The 12,809-nt window shown below is 42.8% G+C and overlaps 1 non-coding gene across 1 annotated transcript; it reads right to left on the bottom strand.

The window, feature by feature from the left end:
• Positions 1 to 8,151: 8,151 nt before the first annotated feature.
• Positions 8,152 to 8,289, bottom strand: LOC119927982. Its single transcript, XR_005450944.1, has one exon. It is a non-coding gene; the product is annotated as a small nucleolar RNA SNORA7 (small nucleolar RNA).
• Between the last annotated feature and the right edge of the window lie 4,520 nt (positions 8,290 to 12,809).

The following is a 12,809-nucleotide window of genomic DNA, read 5'->3' as shown; positions in this document are numbered from 1 at the left end:
GGTTAACGATGAACTTATGGTAACTAGGTCAATCAATTGGTTGTATTTATTGAGTTCTTACTGCGTGCAAAGCACTATACTAAGCACTTGGAAGAATAAAACATAACAGAGTTGGTAGACATGTTCCCAGCCCACAAGCAGTTTACAGGTTTCAGGTTTTCCTTGACATCTCAGCTGCCTGACTATAGATCACTCCCTCCTCTTCAAAATCTGCTCTCATTAAGCCTCTTTCCTTCTGATACCAACACTAGCCTGGTTCTACCGCTTCATCTCTGATTGTCTTTTTTGTTTTCTTTGTTGGATCCTCCTCTGCCTCTCTCCCACTTCCTGTGGACATCCCAGAAGACCCTGTTCTGGGTCCCCTGATCTTACTCTATCCTTATCCTCACTCTTTCAGGGAGTTCATTTACTATTGCTTGAGTTGCCTTCTCTAAATGGATAGGTATTAAATCTCTCTCTAGCCTGGACTTCTCATCTGAGCTGCAGTCCACATCTTCCCTTGCATCCAGCACATTTCAACTTGGATGTCCCCACAACACCTCAAACTCAACATATCTAAAAAGAACTAGCTTCATCTTTTCCCCTTAATCCACTTCTCCTCCCAAATTTCTGATTCTAATACTCTTTAACACTCCCTACTTCACACTCCTAGCACTACCATCCTCTTTGTCCCAGAAACTAGGAACATTAGAATAATATTTACATATTGTATCTACTGCCAAATTCTGCCCATTCTTCCTACACAACATCTTCTGGATCCCCCTCTTCCTCTCTACCCAAATAGCTACCACCTTGGTTCAAGCTCTGGATTAGTGCTGTTGCATTAGCCTCTTTACTTACCTTTCAGCTTCTAACCTCTCCCTATTCCAATATATACTACACACTGCTGCACAGATCATTTTCTTAAAGTGTTGTTTGTCTCTCATCTCTCCTCTCCTGAAAAACCTCCACCAACTTCCTGGATCCTTCCTCTTCAAACAAATATGCCTCAAAATCAGCTTCAAGGATCTCCATCAAATCTTCTTGGTTTAACTTCCTGATCTCTTCACCCACTATCCCCCAACTTGCTCTCCTCATTCCTGAAGTGGAGAGAAGTTAAGTGATTTCCCAGGGACCCTCAGTATGAAAGCATCGTAGCAGGAATGAGAAGACAGGTCCTTGACTCTGAGGCCCATGCTCTGTCCACTTAGCTAGGCTGCTTCTCATTACATGTTTAATCATTTATCTTTAGGTGTCCCCCTGAGAGGAGCCCATAAGCTGCCTCAGACTGACTTTTGAAATATTGTTGAACCAAGGTAGGATTATGACCTAATACTGAAATGTAATGGTTCCTCCATAGAGTTGTGCTTTGTTGGTTTTTTGGGGTTTTGTTTTGGTATTTGTTAAGCCCTTATGGGCCAGGAACTATACTAATCAATGGAGTAGGTACAAGATAATCAAGTTGGACACAGTCCCTGCCCCACATAGGGCTCACAGTCTTAATCCCCATTTTACAGATGGGGTAACTGAGGCATAGAGAAGTGAAGTGAGTTGCCCAAGGTCACATAGCAGACAGGTAGAGGAGTCAAAATCAGTATCCAGGCCCCTCTGACTCCCAAGTCCATGCTCTAGACTACACTTCTCTGTTTGCTGTTGCTTTGTCACAGTCAAATACATTACCAGTTAATCGAGGTTTCCTTTCAAATGCATTTCATTGGCTGTGGTTTGAGAGGATGAAGGGTAGGGGGATTTAGAGAAGCGAAAAGGTGAAAAAGAGTCAGTGCTAAAAGATTTTAATGTGTCAAGAATAGAGGAACGGACAACTTTGTCCTCAAATATCCCCATATCTGGGCCCTGTGGACTAAACTCTCTCTCAGGCCACATTCCGAAGAAAGAAATTGTGGTACAGTCTTGCTCTAAATAACTGTCAGGAAACAGTTGGACCAGCCTTTAAATCAGCCTTTGCCCTTGGTAGCTAGCATCTCTCCAGCTCTGATAGAACGAGAATTGAAGTTAAGTGTTTCAATCATTTCATTAGGCTCCACATCATCAGTGGGAGGCAGTCAAGCCAACGAAGTGCATTGCACAAAAGCAGTTGCAGGAGTTACAGCTGTTGAATGACCTGCTTTCACCTCTTTGTCTTCCCACTTTCTTGGCTGCCCTCTCCCTGCTAGTCACGTGGAGGGTTTCCATGATTACAAGGAAGAGGGCTAACGTCTGCCCTCAAATATGTAGATTTGAATGCTTGAAATCAAGGGGGCTTTGTATGCTCGTCAAGGGCAATCTTTGGCTGGTAAGATGTTAATTAAAGTTTCAAATAACTCAATATAGGGCTGAGGAAGAATCCCATTTTTAACCACTTAGCCTATTGTGGTTCCCAGAGATTTGAACCCAACCAGAAACCGAAGCGATCCCTTTTTAGATGTTTTCTGGGAAAATTCAATAAATGTCACTTTCTTTTTCCAAGGAGTGAGAGCTAGTGGCATTTTTATAGAGCTGTGAAACTTACCCAAGATTCTGTTTGCATGAATTAAACAATCAATTTGTACAATCTAGTCAGCTTTTATCTGTGCAAATCACTCAATTAGGTCTCACTTGGTCTATATAACCAAATTCAGTTGGAAAGTTTGGTTAGAGTCCTGGGCCAATTGAATGTGGCTCCTGTTCATTTAACTGGCAGACGATTGCTTTCTTTCCCAAAATTTGAGGATGTATGAATGGAGAAAAAGAGGATTGATTTTATTTTTTCAGAGCAGGGTACATAAGTCTCAAGAGTAAGAGAAACATGAAGCAAAACAATCAAATCCTGTGTTAGAATGAAATGATACGAAACACATGAAAATCCTGAAATTCTCACATATGACTGCTCTAGTGTCTGTCAGGGAAATACAATCAGATGGCTTCAGGGTGCATACCCACATTGAATCTGATTTAATAGAAGACTAATGATTAATGAACAAGGCCCCTCATGTAGGACAAGGATAAATGGTCTTCTCAATCATCCAGAACACTGTAAAATACCAGACTTTCCCTCAGACATTTGGGTTACTCTGGTCTCTATGGTCAGAAGCCAATTTTCCACCCGGGAGAGATGAGCTAGTGAGGTTCCTTTTCAGTGTTTTCTTTTTCAGGATGGGAAAATCTACGTATGAACACCACACGAATGCCTGGATCTAGTTCATGTTTTAAGCCCTTGGCTTCTTCAGATTTTATACTTTCCAACTGATCTACTCTTCAGAGTTGAGCTGAAAAGGGCAGGTCTTTTTTTATCTGTGGTACAGCATGAATATTCTGATTTAAGTAAATGGAATTCTTGCCCCTTTCCACACCAGGCAATGTAATGCTCTTACCAATTAGTGCCTCTCCACTGCAAACACCAGGTCATAGTTCCTCCACTCAGCAGCAAATGTTCTGGTTCCCTTGGATAAAATAGGCTTGGGAGGGCTTTAAACCCTTATTCCTTTGGGCTTCTTTGACCAAAGTTTTCATTACATCCATTTGTCCAGAGAGCAGAGGAATGTTTCTCTGCTCAAGGCTATGTTCAGACAAAGAAAACGAAAATGATGCTTGCTTGAGTCTTTGCTCCTTGTACTTCAATAGGCTTTGTTATCAGCTCTGAAATAGCCGGGAGTAGGGAAATGTCTGTTGGGGTGTGACACCAGTGAGGAAGGTTTCTGACAGAATCATTTAGGGCAATTTGCAAGGGAGACTGGCCCAGTGGGAATTCTGAAAATTAACTGGCTAATGAGGATGTTCAAAAACACCATGGCTACCAAGTCAACTAAACTGGCAAGGGCCTCTGGTCCGTAATAGTCAATCAATCACTGCGGCCTAATGAGAAGAGCACGGGTTTGGGAGTCAGAGGATGTGGGTTCTAATTCCAGCTCCTCCACTTGTCTGCTGTGTGACCTTGAGCAAGTCACTTAACTTCTCTGTGCCTCAGATACCTCATCTGTAAAATGGGGATTAAGACTGTGAGCCCCACATGTGACAACCTGATTACCTTATATCTACTCCAGTGCCTAGAACAGTGCTTGGCACATAGAAAGAGCTCAATAAATACTATTATTATTATTATTGAGCACTTACTGTGTGCAGCAGAGCACTTACTCTGAGCAGAGCACTGTACTAAGCATTTGGGAGAGTACACTACAACAGCATTAGCAGGTACATACCTTATCCACAACAAACTTAAAGTCTAGAGGGGGAGACAGGCATTAATATAAACCAATAATTTAGGAACATCTGCACAAGTGCTCTATGACTGAGGATGGGTGAATCCCAAGTCCCAAAAGGATAGAGATCCAAGTGCATAGATGTTGCAGAAAAATGATAATAATTCTAACTGCGGTATTTGTTGAGCTCTTACTAGCTGCTAAGCATTGCACTAAGAGCAGGGGTTGATAACAATAATAATAATAATTATGGTAGTTGTTAAGCACTTACTATGTTCCAAGCATTATTCTAAGCACTAAGATAGATACAAGGCAATCAGGTTGGACACAGTCCCAATCCCGGAGGGGCTCACAGTCTTAATCCCCATTTTACGAATGAGGTAAATGAGGCACAGAGAAGTGAAATGATACGCCCAAAGTCACACAGCAGACATGTGGCCGAGTTGGGATTAGGACCCGGGTCCTCTGACCCGCAGGCCCTTGCACTTTCTACTAGGACACACTGCGAGATGGTCAGGAAAGATCTAGTCCCAATCCCACATGGGGCTCACACGGCAGCACAGTGCAACATCAACTCTATGCTGTGGGCACTTTGGATACAAATGGTTCCCATAAGGAAAAGTCTTATGTCACCGTTCAAAATGCCGCACTTCAAGCTATTGGCTTGTTGCATTCACTTCCCCCGTGGTAACATGACTGGCTGGAACAGGAGGTGGTGAGTTGTTGTTGTTGTCTTATGCTATTGAGTCACGTCTGACCCGTAGCAATGTCATGGATACATCTACTCTCTGCAAACCACCAGCACTGTGAGTGAACAGTGCCTTCACATGTGTTCTGGGTCCCAAGAGTTTTGTGACTGGATCAAGGCTCCTCCCTCATTTACAACAGGCGACTCCAAACTCCTTTGGTTCTGAGCTTCTGGGTGATTTAAAATGATGATGATTTTAAGATCTGTGGGAACTGTGGGAAGAGGAGATTCTTCCATTCTAATTTCTTAGCATGTGGTGAAGAAATCACTAGATATGAAAGCTGGTGTGAGGCAGCATTCACATGCTTGGTGGTCCAGACCTAGGCAGACTTTTTAATCAAAATCCCATTTCCTTGTTTCCCCAAAGTGCCATGTACCAGTGAATGACACAATGTCAACAGGTGCACTGGGAGAAGACGAAGGGAGGTGAAGAAGAGAGGAGCAGGGAGAATCTAAGAGGAAAAGAGAAAAATGGTGGTCCCTGAGGGGCAAAGAAAGGCACGGGGCATATCCAAGATCAGAAACTTGAGGAAAAAGAAAACAATCATTTAAAGAATACAGCACCAGAATTTTAAAATGGGGAGTTCCCCTAGTCCAATAAAGTAAGGTACTTCCTTTCAACCTAAAGCCAATCTGCTCACAGGGCTAATAAATAATCTGGATTCATGTAACAAAGAATATTGAAAGGGGGAAGGCGTTTGAAGATGGAACACATAACAACTGAGCAAATTCTGCAAACTAAGTTAGACAGCAAAAGTGAATCATTCCAGCATAGTTTCCCACTGAATTTAACACAAGCAATCTTGCCTTCCTGGGGGCAGAGAAGAGAAAAATCCACTCTTTGCCCTGCTCCACATCATTCTCCTTTAGCAAGCAGTGTTATCAGGGAGCCAAAGCTCTGTTAGGGAGAAGTGGATTCCCGGGAATTTCTGCTTTCTGTAACTGTCTTTTCTAGAATTTATGTACTGTAAGATTTGGGTTTCAACATCTTAAATGATCATAGGAGATTTTCTATAGGCTGGAGAAATGTGCTAATGGAGGGGTCCTGCAGGGAAAGTCATTTGCAACGTTGCAAGTTCTAAAGCTGCAGTCTGTCTCCAAAGGGGAGTGAGAAGGAAACCAGGCAGACACCCACGGGGGCTTCTCCACCCGGATGACATTGCAGGAGGCTGCTTCAGTACCGGTTCGGGGTTTGAGTCTGGGCAGGGACTAGAGAAAGGATTAAACAGAAGACAGGGTCTTTCTGACTAAGCTTGTCTTGTTTCAAATCAGGCCCCCAGGTACAGAAACTTGAAGAAACCACAAAAGAACAGTAGCATACGTTGGATTGATTTCAACTTTATGAAGGTCTGAAAATGTGGAACTCTGGTTTGGAATGAAACCCGGGAAGGAAAATACAGTGTTTTATAAAGGGGTTTTCGACTGTGCTCTTTGCACTTAATGCTGATTCAATTTAAAATCATACAGGACATATTTTCTGATTATGTCAGTTTTGCTAGAATGCCTGATTTTACTACATGCTTTGGTTAATAATAATAACGATATTTGTTAAACACTTATTATATGCCAAGCACTCTACTGAGTGCTGGGCTGGATTTAAGATAATCAGGTCCCACTCCCAGTCTAAGTAGGAGGGAGAATAAATATTGAATCCTCATTTTGCAGACACAGCAATTAAGGCACAGACAAGTTAAGTGACTTGCCCAAGATCACACAAAAGACGAATGATGGAGCTGGAATTAGAAGTCAGGTACTCTGACTCCCAGGCCTGTGCTGTTTCCACTAGACCACACTGCTTCTAAAATGTGATGGCGGATTTGTGGATCTGCTGTGTGGCCATGGGCAAGTCACTTCACCTCTCAGTGCTTCAGATACCTCATCCGTAAAATGGGGATTAAGACTGTGAGCCCTTTGTGGGACAGGGACTTTGTCCAAGCTGATTAGCTTGTATCAACCCCATTGTTTAGAACAGTGCTTGGCACATAATAAGTGCTTAACAAATACCATTATTATTGTTATTACAACATGCATCGGGATACAGCGGGATGTGCTGTCAGAAGAAGTGATTGAGTATGTGGGTGTGGCATGGGACATGGGGTGACTGGTAGTGGGGATTCTTGAAGAAAGCAACCTGTGTGAGAAGCAGAGTAACTTAAGGGAAAGAGCATGGGCTGGGGAGTCTGTGATCCTGGGATTCTAATCCTGGTTCGCCCACTTGCCTGCTGTAATACCCGGGCACATCAGTTAACTTCTCTGTGCCTCAGTTTCTTCATCTGTAAAATGGGGATTCAATATCTGTTCTCCCTCCTACTTAGACTGTGAGCCCCACATGGGACAGTGACTGTATCCAAACCAATTATCTTGTTTCTACGCCAGTGCTTAGTACAGTGCTTGACACATAGTCAGCACTTAATAAATACCACATGTCATTATTATAGAAGAACTGGGAGCATTTTATATCCTTATTAACAATATGTGGCTTCGGTCTTTGGTGTCTCCATCCTCACTTACAACCACGCTACCAGTTTAGCAGCACAAAATGAGGGCCAGGCTAGACACTCTGAATCCCAGCTGATATGATGCTAATTTGGAATACTTTTCCACATCACTGGATGGTGGCAGGAATAATTTGGGTTTGAGCTAAGGGAAAAGCCCCCTCTAAGGTGGAGTGGGAGGTTAAGGACTCTGAGTTACAAACTCTGAAGAGAGTGTGGGGTTTGCAGGCTGAAATCAGGCCTATATAAGCTCAGGTGAATTAGTAATGGTAGAAGAACTAACAGTAGGAGAAGGAAGAGGAGAAAGAGTATTGCACTGCACTGTACTAAACTCCAAAAAGAACTTATACTCTAACAGGGGAAACAGACATAAAGATTTTTACAAATACAAATAAGTAAAATATTGCTGTCTTATTCCACTCCCTGCTAAAGTCCACTATCACTTGCTGCCATCTTCCCAACTTCTGAATGTGTTCAAAATGGAATGGATAATGTGTCTTTCATACCAAAAGTGCCATTTTGGGAAACTGTCCAAAGTCAGTCTTGCTTTATGCTTAGACCCATAGCGACACCATGGACACATCTGTCCCAGAACACCCCACCTCCATCTGCAATTGTTCTGGTAGTGTATCCAAAGACTTTTCTTGGTAAAAATATGGAAGTGGTTTACCATTGCCGCCTTCCACACAGAAAACCTGAGTCTCTGCCCTTGACTCTCTCCCATGCCACTGCTGCCCAGTACAGGTGAGTTTTGACTTGTAGAAAATTGCCTTCCACTCTCTAGCCACTGCCCAAGCCAGGAATGGAATGGGTAGGGCTCTGCTTAACTCTCCCTCCCGTAGTCAAGACTGATAGAGTACTGGAAACTCTCCAGGTGTGACCCTGAGAGGGGCCAGAAGTCAGTAGAGGGGCAATTAAAGAAATATGTGAGGCAGACCTGCAATTTTGAAAAGCCAGCTGGACTTGTAGTAAGTGTTTGGAAAAGTACAATAAGATAGGTTTGGTAAATGTGATTCCTGACCACAAGGAGTGTACAGTCTATGGTGGAGATGGACATTAAAATGAATTACACACAGGGGAAATAGTACAGTATAAGGCTATTTACATCAATGATATGGGATTTGGGTGATTATACAAAGTGCTTAAGGGGTACACAGCCAAGTGCATAGTTAAAGCAGGGGGTAAGGTGGAGAGGGAAATCAGGGTCTAGTCAGGGAAGTCAATAAAGAGCCAGGCCATCCAATTGTCTTTAAGCGGCATGGCATAGTGGATAGAGTTCGGGCCTGGGAGTCAGAAGGTCACAGGATCTAATTCCAACTCTGCCACTCATCTGCTGTGTGACCTTGGACAAGTCACTTCACTTCTCTGTGCCTCAGTTACCTCATCTGTAAAATGGCGATTGAGATCGTGAGACTCATGTGGAACAGGGACTGTGTCCAACCCGATTTTCTTGTACCCACCCCAGTGCTTAGTACAATGCCTGGCACGTAGTAATTGCCTAACAAATACCATCAATGTTATTATTACTTTCATTTCAAAATGCTAGTCACTATTACAACTTATAGCACGATTACTACTATAGCACTAATCAATCCATCAGTGGTATTTATTGAGTGTTTACCATGTACAGAGCACTGGATTTAGCTCTACGGAGGTTACAGTACAACAAAGTTGTGAGACACATTCCCTGCCCACCAGGAGCTCATAATCTTGAGAGGTGATCACCCAATGTCAATTTGCGTCTGCTTATCTTCCCCATTAATCTGTAAGGTCCTTGAGAGTAAGGATCACATTTTGTACTTCTATATGTGAACCAAACACCTAGTATAATGATCCATATGCAATGATCAAACACTCAATCAGTACTCTTGATTGTCTGAACAACTTGTCCGAATTTCACATTTGAAGGTAAGTGGCAGCCAGAGATAATGAAAGATAGTTTGGGTTTTTTTTGCCAGTGATTGCAGAATTCTTATTTTCAGTACTGAAACATTTTGTCATTCTGTATGGAGCAGGTGTGTGGCCAGTAGACCATTTCCTTCACGTAGAGTAACCAGAAAGGAATGTGTATCCTGAATTGACTTGACATTTGAAAGAAATGGAAGTGGAATCTCCCAGTCAATATTGGGTATAAACTCTATTGAATTTTGTCCTTCATTCCCTTCATGAATTAAAACAAAAATCTCACTGAAACCTTTGTCCTCTTTTTGAGAAGCAAGGACATGAAAATTTTGTGCCCATTTCCTGTCAGAAATGAATGGTTTCTGCATCATCAATTCATTCGCATTCATTCCCTCTTTTCATGGCTAATTTTTCAGTGCTAGCTTTCTATAGGAGCAAATACAAGGATCCCCATTTAACTGTTTCATTTAGCTTTCCTAAGGTCTGCTCTTTCAAAGCCAACATTTACTTTCTCCAGAGTGGTAACAGTATTGAAGTATCTGCTTCTTTGGAATTAAAAAATGACAAAGGGATCAGGAATTCAGTTACTCTTTGCAGCATCTGTCGCAGGCTTTACTCTAGATGATACTGTTTGTAATTGCAATTGCAAACATTTAACTTGAATGTTCTTCTAGGCTGCATTACTGAAATGGTAACATTAACGTCCGTTTCTGAATGAGGCTTTGAAATAAGGATGTGGAGTGTCTCCCGTCTAATTGGAAAAGTTCGTTTTTGAAGAGGAGGGAGACAAGAACACTGACCTATTCACATCCCCAATTCATAAAATTTAAAATGGCAACAGACTTTTCATTTAATGTTTCAAAATTGGAGAGAGCAAAGTTTGCCGACAATGGATTCGTTAGAATCTCTTTCCTGCTGCCAACCGGCACAGGAAGAAATGACATTTTTTCTGGCATCATGTACTGGCTGCTCCCAGTGTTGATGGAAGAACTGAAGTGGCCTTCAATGGTCTGTGGTGAAAGGAGAGCTTTGTTCTGGGTTCCAATGGGCCTGAACACATTCATTTTGAAACTCAATAAAAGTGTGTATTCTAGAAAGTCACAGGGCTTATTTGTTAATACACAGAGTTCTGCAGAGGAAGTTGATCTAAATGTGCCACTATGAATTGATGAAGAATTTTGGAGGCTCAGAGCCTTCAGTGAAGTCCCTGGAGATTTTTAAATGAATATAGAAAATAGAGAAGGAAAACTTCCTCATGCTCCCCGAAATAGGATAGGTGAATTGTTTCATGCTTTATCCTGAAAGGATTTTCACAAACATGTAATTTACTATTTTTCTATTGGAGTCCAACACAGATTCATTCTGAAACATTCAGTGATAACTTCTGAAAAAGTCCTTTTCCTGTGCTTCTATGAGCGTTTATTCTGATTATTAATTCTTCTTATGTTTTCATTCATTCATTCATTCATATTTATTGAGAGCTTACTTTGTGCAGAGCGTTGTTCTAAGCAGTTGGGAAGTACAATTCAGCAACAGAGACAATCCCTGCCCACAATGGGCTCACAGTCTAGAAGGGGGGAAGTGCTAATTAGCACATTGGCTGAATACTTAGTGAATGCTTAGTGCAGTATGAAGCTCTAGGAACATTCTATTGCAGTGCACATTACTTTCATTTTTCTTCAAAAATCTAATACTAACCATCATGGGGAATTGCAATTTCCAAGTATTCATTTTTACTGTGGTGTGTGTTAAGTGCTTACTCTGTATCAAGCATGGTTCTAAGTGCTGGATTAGTCAATCAGGTCAGATATAGTCCCTGTTCCACATGGGGTTCACCATCTAAGTAAAAGGGAGAGCAGTTTTTGAATTCCCATTTTGCAGTTGGGGAAACTGAGGCACAGAGAAGTTAAGTGAACTACTCATGGTCACACAGCTGGCAAAAGATTGAGCTGAGATTAGAACCCAGGTCCTCTGACTGTCACCCGTTGTCCGGGGACGGGTTCGTTCAGTGATCGGTGAGGCGAGAGAAAGAGAGAGAGGCCGGGGACGGAAAGTCTGAGTTTTATATCAAATTTATTCCATGAGGCGAATTTAATTATTTAGTTGTTTAGGCACAATGGATTGAGCTTCCCTTTTGAGGAGGAGTGTAATCAATTAGCAATTTTTGAGCTTCCCTAATGGGAGGAACACAATCATACGTTAATCGCGTGTGGGTGAGGTGGCTAGCTCTTACCCATGTGCACTTCCCACTCGGGAAGAATCAACTTACTTTCCCACATGAGAAGAATTAATTCCCTTACCCGCACATGTGATGGGTGGCTAGCTTTCACCATGTGCTCTCCCTACATGGGAGGAATCCACTCATGATTCCCATCAGCAGCGGGGCACTTGGGTCCCACCCACAAGGCACTCACCTGTCCCGCAGCCCTTGCCTCAGTGTGTTGGTTCTGGTTGCAGAGCGGGCATCTGGCCTTCTGGGAAGAGAGAGACACGTGGGCCGGTGCCGCTACTGCAGCAGCTCCTCCTGCTGCTGCGTGTCTCGGTGTTCTGGCCCTGAAGGTCAGAGGGGACAGGCATTTATCACCTGTGCCCCTAGGCCATTCCAGCTTCTGGCCTCAATCTATCCAATCTGTGCCCTCCCCCTCCTCCATACCTAATTTGATTGGCACAGGGGCGAGGGACACCTTCTGTATTCCCGGCTTGGATCTAGCAGTTTTGGTTGTGGGGGCGGTATCCCACCCTCACTTCCAAGTTCCGCCTGCTGGCTCAGGTGGTCACGAGATAGCTTTTGACCTTGAGATGGCTGGTACCCCAGGGTCACCTCGGGACACTGACTTCCAGGCCCATGTTTATATTGGTGCTCATGTGTTCTGGCCTCTTAATAATGATAATAATAATAATAATAGCATTTATTAAGTACTTACTATGTGCAAAGCACTGTTCTAAGTGCTGGGGAGGTTACAAGGTGACCAGGTTGTCCCACCTGAGGCTCACAGTCTTAATCCCCATTTTACAGATGAGGTAACTGAGGCACAGAGAAGGTAAGTGACTTGCCCAAAGTCGCACAGCTGACAATTGGTGGAGCTGGGATTTGAACCCGTGACCTCTGACTCCAAAGCCCATGCTCTTTCCACTGAGCCACGCTGAGTAGGCGATATCAATGTCTTAGTCTCTAGTGAGAGACCTATGACATTGAACTCTTTGACAGCTTTATCCTTCTCCATCATCTGCTCCCACACCTCAATTGAGTTAACAAATTTCAATTCAGGCCATTTTTCTCCAAATAACATTTAGGTTACCATAACTTGAGATTATGTGTATGGCTTAATGCAAAAGAAAATACCTACAAAGATGTAATGTCTGAAACAGAACTCCTCATCTTCCCACCCAAGCCCTGTCCTACTCCAGACATTTACATCATTGCAGACAAAACCACCATTCAACCTAATTTACAAGCCCTTAACTTTGACCTTATCCTGGATTCATTTCTCTTACATAACCCTCATATTA

Source organism: Tachyglossus aculeatus, chromosome 4 (assembly GCF_015852505.1).
Source record: "Tachyglossus aculeatus isolate mTacAcu1 chromosome 4, mTacAcu1.pri, whole genome shotgun sequence".
Taxonomy (NCBI): domain Eukaryota; kingdom Metazoa; phylum Chordata; class Mammalia; order Monotremata; family Tachyglossidae; genus Tachyglossus; species Tachyglossus aculeatus.
Note: the sequence above shows the minus strand (reverse complement) of the source record. Positions and strands in the feature narration are given on the sequence as shown.